The 19,838-nt window shown below is 44.2% G+C and overlaps 1 protein-coding gene across 5 annotated transcripts in view; it reads right to left on the bottom strand.

Annotated features, from left to right (window-relative positions):
• Positions 1 to 19,838, bottom strand: part of LOC124711198 (protein bric-a-brac 1-like) — a 448,529-nt gene that overhangs the window by 154,489 nt on the left and 274,202 nt on the right. The window lies entirely within an intron of this gene.

Raw genomic sequence — 19,838 nt, 5'->3', positions numbered from 1 at the left:
AAAACACTGTACAATGACGGAAAAAATTACATTTCTGAAATAAATTTGTCTAGGTAACATATTAAAGCGACTAACATTGCAAGATCACAGGTTAATGCATGCAAAAGTGAAATGTTGCTACGTCAATAACAGGTGAAACCGCCAGAATGTTGAATGCAAACATGCATGCATTGTGTCGCACAGATGTCAGTTTGTCGGATGGAATTCCATGCCTTGGTTGGTTATTACAGGGAAGGTTAATGCTGGTTGTGGAGGATGCTGGAGTCTTAGTCCGATGCTGCCCCATGTGTGTTCGATACGAAACTGGTGACCAAGCGGGCCTAGGCAGTGTGCCGACACTGTAGAGCATGTTAGGTTGCAACAGCAGTATGTGGGCGAGCGTTATCCTGATGGTGAACACCCCCTGCATGGCAGCAAAACAGGTCGAATCACCAGACCGACGTACAAATTTGCACTCAGGGCGCGTAGATGATCGCGGGAGTGCTCCTGCTGTAATGCGAAATCGCCCTCAGACCATTGCGTCTAGCACGCAAATGGTTCAAATGGCTCTAAGCACTATGGGACTTAACATCTGAGGTCCTCAGTCCCCTAGACTTAGAACTACTTAAACCTAACTAACCAAAGGACATCACACACATCCATGCCCGAGGCAGGACTCGAACCTGCGGCCGTAGCAGCAGCGCGGTTTCTGACTGAAGCGCCTAGAACCGCTCGGCTACAACGGCCGGCTCTAGCGCACACACACAGACTGTGTGCATGAACTAAGATGGTCTCCTTTTAACCAACACACCAAGGCTCTCTCTCTCTCTCACTCACACACACACACACACACACACACACACACACACACACACACCACAGATAAGTTCGACAAGTTGTAAAAGTGTTGTCACGAGACATGTTTTGAAAAATCTTCGACTCTGGTAACAATCAGCATGGTATATTTGCCAACATCGAGGTTGCCATTTTTGGTCTTTCATCCTTAGCCTTAGATTTTGAGTATATTTCCAGCCTTGCACACATGCCGCAATAACTGCTTTAACCGCTACCTAACGGAGCACCGCCTCTCACAACCAGCGATTCCAGATTTTTTTCTCAATTTTGAGGAAACATTTTTTGGGGAAACTTTCAGAGAAAAGGAAACCTTGGGGAAATGTTTGGGTACGAAAATTTCGGTATCGGAGCAACTGGGGAAGTATTTTATGAGGGTTGGAACTTAAACGGTGGCAACTATTTATTCACAACCGATACAAAAGAGATGCGTGTTTGCAACTGTTACTGTCCTTCAAAGTAGTCACCAGCGATACGTAGAACCCGTTGCTAGCGATGTGGAAGGCGTAGTATACCGTTGGCAGAGCCTGTTCTATTAACGGTGCGAAAGGGGCGGTCTAAAATTATGGTGATTCTCGTGTACGACTGTGATGGTGTTATCCGAACGCATTACGTTACTCCACAGCAGACCGTCAATGCACAGTATTACTGTTCGTTTTTGGAGCATCACTTGCGACCAGCTTTGCGAAGGAAGCGGCGACACTTTCTGCGCAACCCACCAATCATTCTGCACGACAATGCGCGGGCGCATACGGCGAAAGCTGTGGCTGCTCTGTTCGGTCGATAGGGCAGGGAAATACCGTACCATCCACCATACTCCCCGGACCTAAGTCCTTGTGACTGATTTGATTCCGAAGGCGAAGGAACCACTTCGTGTCATTCGCTTCAGTACTGTTCCAGAGATCCGACAGGCAGTAGACCGCTCCATTCACACTAGCAACAGAACAGGCTCTGCTAACGGTATACTACGCCTTCCACATCGCTGGCAACGGGTTCTACACAACGCTGGTGACTACTTTGAAGGACAGTAACAGGTGCAAACATGTAACTCTTTTGTATCGGTTGCGAATAAATAGTTGCCACTATTTAACTTCCAATCCTCGTATCTGTCTAGCTTTAGTGTTAATGCCGGCTCATGCCGGGGCATGAGTCGTGCTTGGATAGCTCAGTTGGTAGAGCACTTGCCCGCGAATGGCAAAGGTCCAGAATTCGAGTCCGGCACACAGTTTTAATCTGCCAGGACATTTCTTAGCCTACTTTCTTGGATCTTCTTCCCTGTGGGCCCCACTTCCACTGTGTATAACCCCACTCATCTACCTTAACAGTCTCATTTTTGCCTCTTCCATCTTTTACTGTTGGGCTTTTGTAATTGGCCAAGTTTCTGAACTATACTGCATCGCAGGCCTCACCACAGACTTGTAAAGCTTACCTTTCATTCTACATTTAACCTTCTTATCACACAGTACTCCGCTGTTTCCTCCAGCTCATCCATCCACTATTTATCCTGTGCTGTACTTCCGCCTCCAGTCCTCCATCACTTTGCATGTAAGAGCCTAGGTATTTAAATTTCTTGACCAGCGTCAGTTTTTTCCCTTGCAGGTTAATATTGGCATCCTTCGTACACACACACACACACACACACACACACACACACACACACACACACTGTCTTCACCCAGCTAATTCTCATTCCCCTTTCCTCTAGAGCTTTTCCTTTTGTAATAAACTATTATACAATTTGCTTGAATTGTTGTCTAGCGATCCGAGAAAGCAGCTTTCCTAGGCACCTTATATTAGACGAGTGGGCAGAACATAACACTTGCGACGAGGATGGGATCGTTCGTCAACTTGGCGCATGTATGTATCTCATTTCAGGCTCCGACGGATTGCGTGCAGACATTACAATCAAATTCGCCACTGTTATGTGCACGGTGATCCTTCCGTCTCCCCCCCCCCCCCCCCCCAGAATCACGGATCCCGAGGACACCGCGGCCACAGCATCTGCCACAGGGGCGTCATCACGACACCGCGGGACGACCCCATGGAGACGGAGCCTCCGCCTCCTCTCATTCTACCGATGGAGCTGGACCCGCCCCCGCCCACGTCTTCGACATTTTGCTGTTGGCCTCAGGAGGGGGACGCGTACTCTTCTGGTCGTTTTCCGGGGAACGTTTCCGCCAGAAGGAAGGCCGGATGGCGGGGTACGACCGGAAGCCTGACGTCCCCTGCGGCCACGGCTTCCGGTACAGCGCAGTGTCCACCCTCCTGCCTCCCACGCCGTGGTGGCGCTCAGTATACTACTACGGCGGTCCGTCGCTTTGGGGGCGGGGAGGGGGAATGTTCCGGCGTAACGTCAAGCGCTAGCAAGACGATCAAGAGCGGAAGAGCAGAGGCGGCTGTGAGACGCTGACTGACCCCTCCCTAGGACGACACCGAGACAGGAGCGGCATGTAGGCCAAGGTAATACGAGGGTTAGAACTTAAATAGTGGCAAATATGTATTTACAGCTCATACAAAATAGGTACGTGTTTCATATCTACCATCAAAGTAATCACCAGCATTGTGTACAACCAGTTGCCAGCGATGTGGAAGTCGTAGGATACTCTTACAAGGGAACCTCCCCATCGCACCCCCTATAAGTTGGCACAGTGGATAGGCCTTGAAAAACTGAACACAGATCAATCGAGAAAACAGGAAGAAGTTGTATGGAACTACGAAAAAATAAGCGAAATATACAAACTGAGTAGTCCAAGGGCAACATCCTGGTAACTGTTAGCTCAGGAACGCCGTGGTCCCGTGGTTAGCGTGAGCAGCTGCGGAACGAGAGGTCCTTGGTTCAAGTCTGCCCTCGAGTGAAAATTTTAATTTTTTATTTTCAGTTTATGTGACAAACTTATGTTTTCATCACTTTTTTGGGAGCGATTATCACATCCACAAGAAAACCTAAATCAGGCAAGGTAGAAGAATCTTTTTACCCATTCGCCAAGTGTACTAGTTAGGTGGGTCGACAACATATTCCTGTCATGTGACGCAATCCGTCACCAGTGTCGTATAGAATATATCAGACATGTTTTCCTGTGGAGGAATCGGTTGCGATCAAATGTTTTCGGTCCTTTAGTCTACAAATCGCACGGTTTTGCGGTGCGGTTGCAAAACACAGTCACTAAACTTATTACTGTGAACAGAGACGTCAATGAACGAACGGACAGATCATAGCCTTGCGAAAATAAGGAAACTAAAATTTTTACTCGAGGGAAGACTTGAACCAATGACCTCTCGATCCGCAGCTGCTCACGCTAACCACGGGACCACGGAGCTCCTGAGCTCACATTATCCTTGATGTTGCTTATCTTGCACATGGACTACTCAGTTTGTATATTTTGCTCATTTTTTCATAGTTCCACACAACTTCTTCCTGTTTTCTCGATTGATCTGTGTTCGGTTTTTCAAGGCCTATCCACTGTGCCAACTTATAACTAAATCTGAGGGGGGTGCGATGGGGAGGTTCCCTTGTTAGCAGTGCCAGTTGTATTGACAGTTCGAGAGGCGCAGTCTATTGCACGACGAATTTGTAGCAGTTCTGAAGAGAATGCCGTGAAGTGTTTGCTCCAGTTCCGAAATCGAGTTGAACTCAGGAGGGCTTAAGTCGGGGGAGTGCACTAAGTGGTACTGCACTTAGCAGCCCCATCAGTCAACCAAATCAGTAACGGCTTGCACTGTACGTGCTTGAGCATTGTCCTGCAAAATGATGGTCAGGTCCTGCACAAAATGTCATCACTTCTGTCTCTAGGCTGGTCATAGCTTGTGTTCCAAAAATGATCATGATGGAGACAAAAGTGATGACATTTTGTGCAGGACCTGACCATCATTTTGCAGGACAATGCTCAAGCACGTACAGTGCAAACTGTTACTGATTTGTTTGACTGATGGGGGCTGCTAAGTGCTATACCACCTATTGCACTCCTTGACTTAACCCCTCGTAAGTTCAACTGGATTTCTAAACTGAAGGAAACACTTCACGGCAGTCGCTTCAGAACTGCTACAAATTCGTCGGGCAATAGACCGCGCCGCTCGATCTGTCAACACAACTGGCACTGCTAAGAGTATCCTACGAATTCCATATCGCTGGCAACGGGTGACTACTTAGAAGGTCAGTAAAACTTTGAAACACGTATCTATTTTGTACGAGCTGTAAATAAATAGTTGCCACTATTAAAGTTGCAACCCTCGTATAAGCGCCGCTCCGCCCGGCCGCGGCCGATTTGAAGTCGAGCCGACCTATGAATGCTACAGCAGTGACTTGGAACCCGTATTCGTTCACTTGTATTACGGATTGTATATACTGAAGAGATTGCTTATGTTTGTTTGTCGCCCCTTGCTTGCGACACGTCTATATCTCACAAAGTTAAGTACAGTAATCATTTCATTTTATAATAAACTTCATTAATACGGTTTGCTTGAATTGTTGTCTAGCGACCAGAGAAATCAGCTTCCCTAGGCACCCTATATAAGACGAATGGGCAGAACATAACATTGTTTTGCAACTGGTGAGAGGAATATTCTCGATTTTTGGACTTGCACGAACTACACTGCGCCACTGTCCGTAATCCAAAATGCAGACAATACTAGTCCAACATCCTTTATAGTGCTTTCTACGACCCACTGCGTAGTTAGAATGCCCTGTAATGAGCAGTTGATTTGATATGATGCACTATTTTTGGATTGTTGATAGTATGATCCCAACGGTATTTCTCTTTATTTTCGAGATAACGTGCATGGATTTCTCCACAGCCACGGGCAGCTTCACGGATTTCGCTCCAGAGGTTTGGAAAAAAAAAAAAAATCTTCTCTGTTAAATATACAGATACTCTCCCTCCCCTTTCCCTTCCTCCTCTCTTACGTTGGTTAGAACTATTGAGAGAGGCGTAGTTAGGAGCCAACGCCAGAAGTGACGCAGTTTTTTTAAGGCCCAAAGTGGCAGTGGAAAATAAGCCTTTTTTGTGTATGTTCCTTTACAATCAAAACAGTGAGAGGAGGGGGGGGGGGGGGAAATTGGTTACAAATTCGAAGGTCGCGGGTTCGATCCCCTCTCAATCATTGGATTTTAGTTTGTCACCACTTCTTTCACCTCTGGCAATGTTTGTTGATTGGAAAATTCGGAATCCACGTTGAATTGTGGATCTCCTTATAATTGGTTGGGTTAGTCAGCTCAAAAGTCGGGGAAAGGCAAGACAGTGTCATGCCTACTAAAGCACTGTGATGTTCAAAACGATCTTCAGATTGATGACCACTTTACTTGCGTTGCAGTAGTAATGCATAGGCAAGTGGGATTGCAGAGGACGGACATGCGTGGAGAGCACACACCACAACACAGAGTAGAATACGCGCAGGACGCGGTGGCGTATGCGCAGCGACTAATTTTCGTCCAAGGCGACGGCCGAGTTCATTCGTTTGTTTGATAGAGGAGGCCAACACTGTTTGCCCGCTTCGGCTGGCCAGTGACGCGCTGCGATGACAGAATCGAGGCGCAGGCCTTGCAGTTTCTCTCAAACGATTTTACAGAAACTATTTGGTAAAAAAAACATTTTTTGCGAAACTTATGGCTTTATATGCCAGCTTCATGATAACGTGCCCATCATTTCGCAAATGGTCATAGTTGTTCTGATATTTGCACTTAAGTGAAACATCGCGCGATCGAAAAAGTTTGCAATGAAAAATAGAGGTCACTATGATTTTTCATCTGGTGCATATATACGTTGCTGCTTGTTAAATTTAGCTAACATATTGAAGTTTTTTTTAGACTTTGGCGGAGATCTCTCTCACCGATATGGAGAGAAAGGTCAGATGTCGCACACACATTTGCGAAATATCCACAACATTCATGATATTTCATAAACAGTTTGAGATAGCTAAATGAGATTTTTCAAGTAATAGCAGCAGAGAGGTGAGTATTTCGTCATATGGTTATTATGCAAAACTTCGTTATCTACCTTGTTATTCCATTAACTACAGACTTTTCGATGAAGAAATGTATTTTTAAGGGCCGTCAATAGCTGGTGAAACGAGAAATGACGTGGATTTTGGAAGAGCATAAGGGAAAATATTACACTTTTCTTTTTATGCTGAGGATACGCTTTTTCATGAGATACTGACCTTACTTGTCCTCAGGTCCTCACTTAATAAACTGCTGTTTAAAATTTCTCTCGCAACGACGTCTGCACAACATGTTATTGAGGTGACATTGTCTAAACTCCGCTCTTGTTTTGGCAAAACAAGCAAATTTTAACATGGCAACAAAAGAAATGTATGTTTTACTAACAATTCTTCACTCAAAGTTGCAAATTCTTAACACGCCAGGCGAAAATAAATCGCTGTTTTTCTTGCGTTTCAGCGGAATTATTTTCAGATACTAAGCAAAGCAGACGTGATATTAGATCTTTTTGAATGGTCATCATGCAAGTGTGGGCGTGAAGTGATTCCACTTAACATTTCAAAAACAAGCACGATTGACTAGAACAGAGGAAAGGAATACAGTAGAAGACGAAAGAGAGGTTGAAGAGATAAAATAATGAAGGCAGTAAAGGATCAAATAGGTAAACGGCAAGGCCTTGTGGAAGTCTTGACAGCAGAGGAGTTACTAAATTTAAAAAAGAAGAAAATAAAAAACGCTGCAAATGAAGCTGACGAAAGGGAATAAAACGAGACTGACAGGAAATGCAAAATGGCTACAGGACAAATGTAAGGATTTAGAAGCATATTTCATTAAAAGAAAGGAAGATACTATGAAAATTAAAGACACTTTCGGAGAAACGAGAAGCAGCAGTATAAATACCAACAGCTCAGATAGAAAACCAGTACTAAGCAAAGAGGGGAAGCTGAAGGGTGGAAGGAGCATAAAGAGAATCTATACAAGGAGATCAACTCGGAAGGCAATGTTACAGAAATGGAATAGGAAGAAGATGAAGATGTTTATCTTAGAACATAGGTTACTCATTTGCGAGCATCGACGAAAATATACCGTCTAATTTGACGTAATGCCCTATAGCTTAAAAAATAACGTTAGTATAAGGACTGGTTGCATAGTGTAATGATTAACGTACTGACTTTACATGCAAAACGATGTGGGTTTCCATGTTGTCTAGTGCTTAGAAATTTTTTATTTTCAAATATTTATCGACATTATTTGAACCATTATTTTTATTCAATTAATTGGTTTAGATGTAGTTTTTTTCTATTCCTTTGTATCATATTAGTCATCATATGAAAACATCATTTGCTCACATTTCTCTTCCTCTCAGTCTTTTTCCATCTGGAATCTTTGTTCATTAGATTTTGATTGTTGTGCTGTATTAACTTCCATTTCATTCGCGTTACTGTTTTCATTATTTCTAGAATTTCGTTTCACTTATAATCCCTGATTTCGTTTAAATCATCATCCACGTTATTTTGTCCTTAGTGCAATAAGAATTAACGTTTTAAATGTCTGTATGGCGATTGCCATCCAAAAAGATGTACATTTTGTAATGACAAATACTTTCTTTACACCACTGAACAGTGAATATGAATATATTATTCCGTCTTTTGGTTTTTAACCGACAGATAGGCATTTTCAAATGTTTAAACATTATGACACACAAATAAAAATAATTAAAATCACATGCACCAAGATTCCAAGTGGAAAAAAGAATGATAGGAAGAAAACATAAGAGCAACTGAAGAAATTAATACACTGTTTACAATGACGTGACAAAGGAACACAAATAAAAAAATTGCATGTAAACCAAGTAATTGAATAAAAATAGTGATCAAAGTCATTTTGATACATATTTTAAAATGAAAAAAATTTTCATGAACCTGACAATATTAGAACCCACATGCTTCACTTCAGTACCTCAACCATGACGCTATGCAATCATTATGTAAATTAACAATATTTTTTGAGCTGTTGGGCACCGAGCGAAATTCCAAATTTTTTTTCGTCGATTACTCGCAAATAAGGGCTCACCGGGTGAATGGTTACAGAGTGCAATTCCTTGGACCTTAAACTACATCACCATATAGACTGCTCCAAAATACCAATCCCACCACTGGGAACCTCTCCTTGTCGGAGGGGACTTTTGACAATGTTGACTGGAACACTCTCTGACGGTAGCAGGGGTAAAATACAGGGAGCGAAAGGCTATTCACAACTTGCAGAGAAACCAGACAGCAGTTGTAAGTGTCGAGGGGCATGAAAAGGAAGCAATGATTAAGAAGCGAGTGACACATGGTTGCAGCGTATCCTTATGTTACTCAATCTGTACATTGAACAACCAGTAAAAAGACGCAAAGAAAAATTTAAAGTTCACGGGGAATAAATAAAAACTTTGAGGTTTGCCGGTGATACTCAAATTCTGTCACAGACAACAAAGCACCTGGAAGAGTAGTTGAACGGAATGGACAGTGTCTTAAAAGGAGGATGTAAGGCGAACATCAACAAACGCAAAACTAGGATAATGGAATGCAGTCGAATTAACTATGGGGATGACGAGGGTATTAGATTAGGAAGTATTAGTAGTAGTAGTAGTAGTAGTAGTAGTAGTATGGTATTCTGCCTTACGGCAGGACTTTTCATGGGTTAAGCCCCTTCCACATTTGTCTGTCCATAGCCAGTCTTTTCATTTCTGAATATTTGTCTCCTTTTATATTTTCCAGCATTTGGTATCTTCTTTGTCCTCTTCCCCTTCTTCTCTCCACCATTTGTTCTATTCCTTCCTTCAATAAACAGACCCTCCTCAATGTCCAATCCAGTTCCGTTTTCTCTTTCTGATAACTTTCAACATGTTTGTTTCTTCTTCAACTCTTCTTAATACTTCATTCCTTACTCGGTCTTCCCATTTCACTTTTTCCATTCTTCTCCACATTCACATCTTTAGTGCCTCCAATCTTCTTTCATCTTCATTCCGCAATGTCCAGGTCTCCCCACCATACAATGCAACGCTCCAGATGTAACATTTGGCAAATCTTTTCCTCATATCTTTGTTTAGTGGTCCACAAAGTAATTTCCGTTTCCTCTTGAATCCTTCTTTTGCCACTGAAATCCTTTTCCTAATTTCTCTTGAGCAATACATATCATCCATTATTACACTTCCCAAGTCATTGAAGTTATTCACTAGCTCTATTTCTTCTCCCCCTATTTCCATACGGCATTTTTCCCCTTTCCTCCAATTACCATGCTTTTCGTTTTCTTCTTGTTAATCTTCATTCCATATTCTTCTAATTTTGTGTTTAGATCATCTAACATTTGTTACATCTCTCTTGTACTCTCTGCCATCACAACCATGTCGTCTGCAAATCTTATACACTCGACTCTCCAGCCCCCTATACAAACTCCTCTCCTTCCATGAAAACTTTCATTAATAATTTCCTGCAGATATATATTGAACAGTGTTGGTGATAAACAACAACTTCGTCTTACACCTCTTCCCAGTTCAATTTTTTCACTCATCGCACCGCCTATTCTTACTCTAGCTCTCTGGTTCAAATATAAATTTCTAATTAACCATCTATCCCTCCAGTCACTCCATGTTTCCTTAGGATTTCGATCAGTTTGTCCCATCTGACACAGTCAAAAGCCTTCTCAAGATCAATGAACGCAACATACACCTTCCTCTTCTTCTCCATGTACCTCTACCCTATCACTCTCAGTAGCCCAATGACATCTGTAGTTCCCACTCCTCGCCTGAAACCAAATTGTTCATCTCCAATTACGCAATTCAACTTTTGTTGAGCGTCCTCAGCAAGACTTTGAATGCACGCAATATCAGCCTCACTGTTCTATGTTCCTCACACTTTTTGCTGTTCTTTTTCTTTTCTAGGGGTATTAAGATACTTGTAAAGTCCTTTCACCATTTTTCTGTCATGTATATTTGATCACACAATTCAATCGACTCCCTTTTTAACTTCCTTCTCCAACAACTTTAACAGTTCCACAACAGGAGTCTCATCAATTCCCATTGCCTTTCCATTTTTCTTCTCCTTCATAGATGCTTCAATCCTACTAGTTAGTGTTGCATTTCCTTTGTCATCATCTGAAACTTCATCTTATTCTTCTATCCCAAGGTCTTCTTCACTTGGTGCGGGGTTGAATTTTGCTATTTGGACATCAAAATAATCGATAATGGCCTCAGTAGAGAGGATATAAAATGTAGTCTGGCACTGGCAATATTGCTGAAGAGAAATATGTTAACGTCCAGTATAGATTTAAGTAGTGTTTTCTGCAAGCCGCGCGGAGTGGCCGCGCGGTTTGAGGCGCCATGTAACAGACTATGCGGTCCCTCCCGCCAGAGGTTCGAGTCCTCCCTCGGGCGGGTGTGTGTGTGTGTGTGTGTGTGTGTGTGTGTGTGTGTGTGTGTGTGTGTGTGTGTTGTTCTTAGCATAAGTTAGTTTAAATAGTGTGTAAGTCTAGGGGCTGATTACCTCAGCAGTTTTTTCCTTAAGAATTCACACACATTTGAACACTCACACATTTGTTTTCTGAAAGGATTTGTATGGAGTATAGTCGTGTATGAAAGCGAAACATGGACGATAAACCGTTCACACAAGAGGAGAACAGCAGCTTTAGAAATGTGGTGCTGCAGAAGAATACTGAGGATTAGATAGGCAGATCACGTAACTAGTGATGAGGCACTGAATGGGTTTGGGGAGACAAGAAATTTGTGGCACAATTTGACTAAAAAACGGTTCAAATGGCCCTGAGCACTATGGGACTTAACATCTGAGGTCATCAGTCCCCTAAAACTTAGAACTACTTCAACCTAACTAACCTAGGAACATGGACATCACACACATCCATGCCCGAGGCAGGATTCGAACATGCGACCGTAGCGCTCGCGCGGTTCCAGACTGAAGCGCCTAGAACCGCTCGGCCACAACGGCCGGCGTTTGACTAAAAGGAGGGTATGTTGACAGGACACACTCTGAGACATCAAGGGATCACTAATCTACACTACAGACGCGAAATTTAACCGACAGGAAGAGGATGCTGTGATATGCAAATGATTAGCTTTTCAGAGCATTCACACAAGGTTGGCCCGGTGGCGACACCTACAACTTGCTGACATGAGCAAAAGTTTCCAGCCAATTTCTCATACACAAACAGAAGTTGGCCGACGTTGCCTGGTGAAACGTTGTTGTGATGCCTCGTATAAGGAGGAGAAATGCGTACCATCACGTTTCCGACTTTGATAAAGGTCGGATTGTAGCCTACCGCGATTGCGGTTTATCGTATCGCGACATTGCTGCTCGCGTTGGTCGAGATCCAATGACTGTTTCAGAATATGGAATCGGTGAGTTCAGGGGGGTAATACGGAACGTCGTGCTGGATCCCAACGGCCTCGTATCACTAACGGTCGAGATGACAGCCATCTTATCCGCATGGCTGTAACGGACCGTGTAGCCACGTCTCGATCCCTGAGTGAACAGATGGGGACGTTTGCAAGATAACAACCATCTGCACCAACAGTTCGACGACATTTGCAGCAGCATGGACTATCAGCTCTAACACCATGGCTGCGGTTACACTTGACGCTGCATCACAGACAGGAGCGCCTGCGATGGTGTACTCAACGACGAACCTGGGTGCACAAATGGCAAAACGTCATTTTCTCGGATGAATCCAGGTTCTGTATACAGCATCATGATGGTCGCATCCGTGTTTGGCGACATCGCGGTGAACGCACATTGGAAGCGAGTATTCGTCATCGCCATACTGGCATATTACCCGGTGTGGTGGCATGGGGTGTCGTTGGTTACACGTCTCGGTCACCTCTTGTTCGCATTGACGGCGCTTTGAACAGTGGACGTTACATTTCAGATGTGTTACGACCCGAAACTCCAACACTTCAGCAGGATAATGCACGACCGCATGTTGCAGGTCCTGTACGGGCCTTTCTGGATACAGAAAATGTTCGCCTGCTGCCCTGGCCAGCACATTCTCCAGATCTCTCACCAATTGAAAACGTCTGCTCAATGGTGGCCGAGCAACTGGCTCGCCACAATACGCCAGTCACTACTCTTGATGAACTGTGGTATTGTGTTGAAGCTGCATGGGCAGCTGTACCTGTACACGCTATCCAAGCTCTGTTTGACTCAATGCCCAGGCGTATCAATGCCGTTATTACGACCAGAGGTGGTTGTTGTGGGTAGTGATTTCTCAGGACTTATGCACCCAAATTGCGTGAAAATGTAATCACATGCCAGTTCTAGTATAATATATTTGTCCAATGAATACCCGTTTATCATCTGCATTTCTTCTTGGTGCAGCAATTTGATGGCCAGTAGTGTAGTATTGGATGAGGTGTGGGGATAAAAATTTTCCCGGCGTAAAAGTAAAGCGCCGGCACGACGGTCATGAACGTAGAGCAGAGAAGGCTGTGAAGACGACGTCAGCCAACCTCCTACAGGTGGCGAAGTGAAGCGCCGCGCCGCCTGACCGCGGACCAGTTGAAGACACCGTTCTACAGCAGGGACTTAGTAACTGGATTGCTTCATTTGTGTTAGGAGTTGTGTATAGTGAAGAGATTTTCTTATTTTGTCTGTCGCGCACTGCCTCCAACACAGCATTGTTAATTTTCGAAGCACTGTCATTTATCCTACTGTACTGAAATTCATTAATACGATTTGTTTGAATTGTCGTTCAGCGGTCCGAGAAAGCAGGTTTCCTGGGCACCCCATATTCGACGAGTAGGTAGGACACAACAAAAACCATAGAGGAAGACAAAGGGATGAATACAGTATCAGGTTCAGAAGAATGTAGGTTGCAGTAGTTACTCGGACAAGAAGAGGCTAGCACCACTTAGTACAGCGTGGAGAACGGCATCAAACCAATCTCCGGACTGAACACCATACCAATAACAATACCAGATATTTATTTTATTAAAAACATTCTTGATCACGATTTATTTATTAAGGTGACCGGTTTCGACCACTGCTGTGGTCATCTTCAGACCTACAAGTAGTATACAAAGCTTTAATTAGAGGGCTACATACATTAAAGAAAATACATTAAGTTCTAAAGCTATAAGACGATGAATTACCATTGAGTAGGAAACTCACTCAGCTGGAGAATCACTACTGGAGAAACCACGTCATTACTAACCAATAAGTCGAATAACAATGTAAAATTTCTTAGTTAAAAGAACATTGTCAAGAAATAAAAATAAACAAACACTAAACTTAGCTTATTAAACAGCTATTGTCAATTAAGAAGCGTTAAAAATATTTAAATATGTAGGATAAATGAACTTCGGTTTGGCAGTACATGGGTTGCCCTCTCAAGGCCTGTTAGTGAACCATTTGGAACCAGTGGTTGCCATGGTGAAGTTGGACGCCGTTCCAAAGATGAGGCAGCAGGCTTCTTTCCGCTGAAGTTGTAAAGTCGAAAGGGGAACCAGTGGTTGCCATGGTGAAGATAAACGCCAGTGCAAAGATGTGGCAGCAGGCTTCTTTCTAACGAAGTTGTTGCAAAAGTGGAATGGCGAAGACTGCCACGTCAGATGATGTATTATTGAGCAGCAACATGTCTTCATTGAAACGATTTTCAATGAGTAGGCTGCAATAATCTTTAGCTGACACTACATACTACACAAATACGATACGAAGTAGTTGTCCATATTTATGAAATACTGTCTATGAAGTTCGTATGTAGATTGCATTTTTTTTTAATTACATGTGACAATTTTTAAAAGGCATTGGTATTCCTTAAGTTGTATGCCAGTCTTTTTTATTATTATTTTTATTTGTTTATAAGACTGGCATACATCCTACATATTTAAATAATTTTAACGCTTCTTAATTGACAATAGCTATTTAATAAGCCAAGTTTAGTGTACGTTTATTTTTATTTCTAGACAATGTTCTTTTAACTAAGAAATTTTACATTGTTATTCGACTTGTAACTCATCGGTTAGTAATGACATCATGCCGTCACAAGTGGGCGGAGCCTCCATTATACAGAGTGTTACAAAAAGGTAGTCCGCAGCTCGTGGTCGTGCGGTAGCGTTCTCGCTTCCCGCGCCCGGGTTCCCGGGTTCGATTCCGGCGGGGTCAGGGATTTTCTCTGCCTCGTGATGACTGGGTGTTGTGTGATGTCCTTAGGTTAGTTAGGTTTAAGTAGTTCTAAGTTCTAGGGGACTGATGACCATAGATGTTAAGTCCCATAGTGCTCAGAGCCATTTGAACCATTTGAACAAAAAGGTAGGGGCAAACTTTCAGGAAACATTCCTCACACACAAAGAAAGAAAATATGTTATGTGGACATGTGTCCGGAAACGCTTACTTTCAATGTTAGAGCTCATTTTATTACTTCCCTTCAAATCACATTAGTCATGTAATGGAAACACACAGCAACAGAACATTTGCACTGAAATGAGGATTGACACATTGTTGGATGAACGATTCGCAGAAGTGTACCCGTGGAGGCCAATCAGCTGCTGATAGTGCCTGCACACGCTGTACATGTTACGGAAACAACTGGTTTTCCCGTAGCACTCTCCATACAGTGACGTGTACAGCAGCAACTTCTCTGACGCTGAGATTAGGGTTATCGTCAACTGCACGAAGAATTGCCTCGTCCATTGCAGGTGGCCTCGTCGTTCTAGGTCTTCCCCAGTCGCGAGTCATAGGCTGGAATGTTCCGTGCTCCCCAAAACGCCGATCAATTGCTTCGAACGCCTTCCTGTCGGGACACCTTCGTTCTGGAAATCTGTCTCGATACAAACGTACCGCGCCACGGCTATTGCCCCGTGCTAATCCATACATCAAATGGGCATCTGCCAACTCCGCATTTGTAAACATTGCAGTGACTGCAAAACCACGTTCCTGATGAATACTAACCTGTTGATGCTACGTACTGATGTGCTGGATGATAGTACTGTAGTGCAATGAGTCGCATGTCAACACAAGCACCGAAGTCAACATTACCTTCCTTCAATTGGGCCAACAGGCGGTGAATCGAGGAAGTACAATACATACTGACGAAACTAAAATGAGCTCTAACACGGATATTAAGCGTTTCCGGACACATGTCCACATAACATCTTTTCTTTATTTGTGTGTGAGGAATGTTTCCTCAAAGTTTGGCCGTACCTTTTTGTAACACCCTGTATATAGTAGGACGTGCACTGGTTTCTCCAGTAGTGATTCTCCAGCTCAAAGAGGTCCCTACTCAATGGTAATTCATCGTTTTATAGCTTTATAACTTTTATGTATTTTCTTTAATGTATGTAGCCCTCTAATTAAAGCTTTGATACTACTTGTAGGTCTGAAGATGGCCACAGCAGTTGTCTAAACCAGTCACCTTAACAAATAAATCATGATCAAGACTGTTGTTAATAGTAAATATTTGTAACGCATTGATCACTGCCACTCCCACAATGTATTCAAAAGTAACAACATCACAGCTCGGCATTTCCCCTAGAGCGGCTGCTCGCAACAGCCACCACTACCGCCGTCCCCACGAGTGCTCCGCTGTTGTGGGCAGTCTCCGTAAGTTGTGGCTCGTGTGAGAGCGACGCGGCAGTACCGTAGTGCACGAGGTGCGGCAGGGCAAGGCGGCGCGCGCGGCCGTGCAGCGCGCTGGCGGCGGCGTCGGCGTCGGGCGGGTGGTTGTGCTCGACGGTGGGCCGCGGGTCCAGCAGCTGCTCCGTCGTGAAGATGGAGCCGCGGCACTGCGCCGCGCGCCGCACGCAGCGCCAGCGCACGCGCCCGCCGCACGCCTTGTGCAGCGTGTACACGTAGCCGCCGTGGATCACCTTGCGCCCGCCCTTGTTCGACGGCACCACCTGCAGCTGCGACACTGCCGCGCACGGCCCTCACTGACAGATCCCCCCCACACCCGCGCTCGCCACCGCCGCCTGGGAAGGTGCGTCGTGCGTCGCCAAACGACGTCCGTGACCGATTAGTCTGATTTTAATTAACAGGCATCTGCAGGCAGCCGGCACAACGATCTGCTATACGCGACGACAGAAAACCCGTTTCAAGTCTCCATCCCCACAAAAATCGTATAAAAATTTGACATTCTCGTATCGTATACGTCGCTATAGTGTCCCTAAATCTTTCAACAAAAAGTAAGTCTTAGTTTCTACATCTACGTGATTACTCTGCTATTCATAATAAAGTGCCTGGCACAGGGTTCAATGAACCACCTTCAAGCTGTCTCTACCGTCCCACTCTTGAAAGGCGCGCGAGAAAAACGAGCACTTAAATTTCTCTGTGCGAGCCCTGATTTCTCTTATTTTATTATGATGATCATTTCTCCCTATGTACATAGGTCCCAACAGAATGTTTTCGCAATCGGAGGAGAAAACTGTTGATTGAAATTTCGTGAGAAGATCAAGATTTTAAACACGGCTGAAACAGCAACTGTTGAAATTCTTCACGGTAAATGATTACAGCCAAATCAGTTGCAGGATAAAGGCGTCGTCAATAATTAAGACATCATCTCCACATGTTGTACAAATGGAGATGATGTCTTAATTATTGGCGACGCCTTTAGCACAATTGTTTAATTAATCTCCATTGCAGGATATAATTTTGGAATTTTTACTTGTGATGAAGGTATATTTATATATACCGAAACCTTGGTCAAGAATTTTAATAAATCTTTATCCTGCAACTGTTCTGGCTGTCATCATTTACCGTGAATCATGAGAAAATCCCATCGCAACGAAAAACGTCTTTGTTTTAATGATTGCCACTCCAATTCACGTATCATGACTTTAGCACTATCTCCCCTATTTCATGATAATACAAAACGAGCTGCCCTTCTTTGTGCTTTTTCGATGTCATCCGTCGGTCCCACCTGATGCGGATCCCACACCGCACAGCACAGCAAAACTCCAGAACAGGCTGGACAAGCGCGGTGTAAGCAGTCTCTTTAGTACACCTGTTGAACCTTCGAAGTGTTCTGCCACTGAATCGCAGTCTTTGGTTTGCTCTACCCACGAAATTATCCATGTGATCGTTCCAATTTAGGTTGTTATTTTTCTTAATTGAAGACATTTTCCCGCCGGTAAATGGCTTCAAACTTACCGCGTCGTATCTCGACAACTACAGAACTCATTGAAATGCATTTTATACAGACGGAAAAAATCGCAACGCCAAGAAGGAGTTGTGCGACACAAACGAAATTTGGTAGGCGTGTTCCTACATTAGAAAGATTAAATCTATTCTAATTTCGCGCCAGTCGCATAACATTAGCGCTAGTACCGCCACTGTGAGGGCGCAAATCAGGTTTGCTTGAAACTTCCTGGCAGATTAAAACTGTGTGCCGGACGGAGCCTCGAACTCGGGACCTTTGCCTTTCGCGGGAAAGTGCTCTACCAACTGAGCTACCCAAGCACGACTCACACCCCGTCCTCACAGCTTTACTTCTGCCAGTACCTCGTCTCCTATCTTCCAAACTTTACAGAAGCTCTGCTTGCTTTTTAAATGTAAGTAGTAACGGTCGTCGGCTTTATTCACCTTTGAGACTGGACACGTTGAGTCCGTCAAGAATGCCTTTAAGGGACAAAGACGCTGGATGTTCATTCTGCGATATTCCAGAAAGACTTGGCAGCAATGTGGTCACTGTACACGGCTGCTGGCAGCTGCGGTCACGACAATGCACGGTCGCAAGAAGACCGGGCCCTCGGCGGCCACGTAGTGCTACCGACAGAGAAGACCATCTTCTGTGTACGCCTTGTAGCACGCATTCAACTGATACCATATCACAGTCATTTCAGACTTCAGTGGTGGCAAGCGAGAGCTCAGAGGTGGGAAGGGTGCACAAGAAACCTGGTTCTGCCTCAGTGGTAGTGATGGCCGTGTGTTGGTTATAAGCACGCCATTTGAGGGACTGCAACCAACCTGTCTGCGTGGTAGACAAATTGGACCTACACGTGGAGTTATGGACTGAGGTGCGATTTCGTATGACAGCAGGAGCACTCTCGTGGTTATACCACGCACCCTGACTACAATTTTCACTCTAATGAGTCGAGACCTGTTGGAATTCCATTCATGAACAACATTCTAGGGCGCGTTTTCCAACAGGATAACGCTAGCCCACACACTGCCGTAACCCAACATGCTCTACAGGGTGCCAACATGTTGCCTAGCCTGCTCGATCACTAGATCTGTGTACAGTGGTGCACATACGGGACATTATCAGACGATATCTCCAGCGTCATCCACAACCAGCATAACCGTTCCTGTATTGACCTACCGTCTGCGACACTCATGGAACTTCATCCCGCAAACTGACAACCAGCACCTGCAGAACACAATGCATGCACGTTTACATGATAGCATTCACCATTCTGGCGGAGAACCCCGAGTTCCGCACGGACGCGGAAAATCATTACGAGCTCCGAGAAATACCGGGTGATCAAAAAGTCAGTATAAATTTGAAAACTTAATAAACCACGGAATAATGTAGATAGAGGGGTAAAAATTGACACACATGCTTGGAATGACATGGGGTTTTATTAGAACAAAAAAAAATTGCTAGACTCGTGGAAGATCTCTTACGCGCGTCGTTTGGTGATGATCATGTGCTCAGCCGCCACTTTCGTCATGCTTGGCCTCCCAGGTCCCCAGACCGCAATCCGTGCGATTATTGACTTTAGGGTTACCTGAAGTCGCAAGTTTATCGTGATCGACCGACATCTCTAGGGATGCTGAAAGACAACATCTTACGCCATTGCCTCACCATAGCTCCGGGCATGCTTTACAGTGCTGTTCACAACATTATTCCTCGACTACAGCTATTGTTGAGGAATGATGGTGGACATATTGAGCATTTCCTGTATGGATCATCATCTTTGCTTTGTCTTACTTCGTTACGCTAATTGTTGCTATTCTGATCAGATGAAGCGACATCTGTCGGACATTTTTTGAACTTTTGTATTTTTTTGGTTCTAATAAAACCCCATGTCATTCCAAGTATGTGTGCCAATTTGTACCTCTCTATCTACATTATTCCGTGATTT

This window comes from Schistocerca piceifrons, chromosome 8 (assembly GCF_021461385.2).
Source record: "Schistocerca piceifrons isolate TAMUIC-IGC-003096 chromosome 8, iqSchPice1.1, whole genome shotgun sequence".
In the NCBI taxonomy this organism is placed as follows: Eukaryota; Metazoa; Arthropoda; class Insecta; order Orthoptera; family Acrididae; genus Schistocerca; species Schistocerca piceifrons.
Note: the sequence above shows the minus strand (reverse complement) of the source record. Positions and strands in the feature narration are given on the sequence as shown.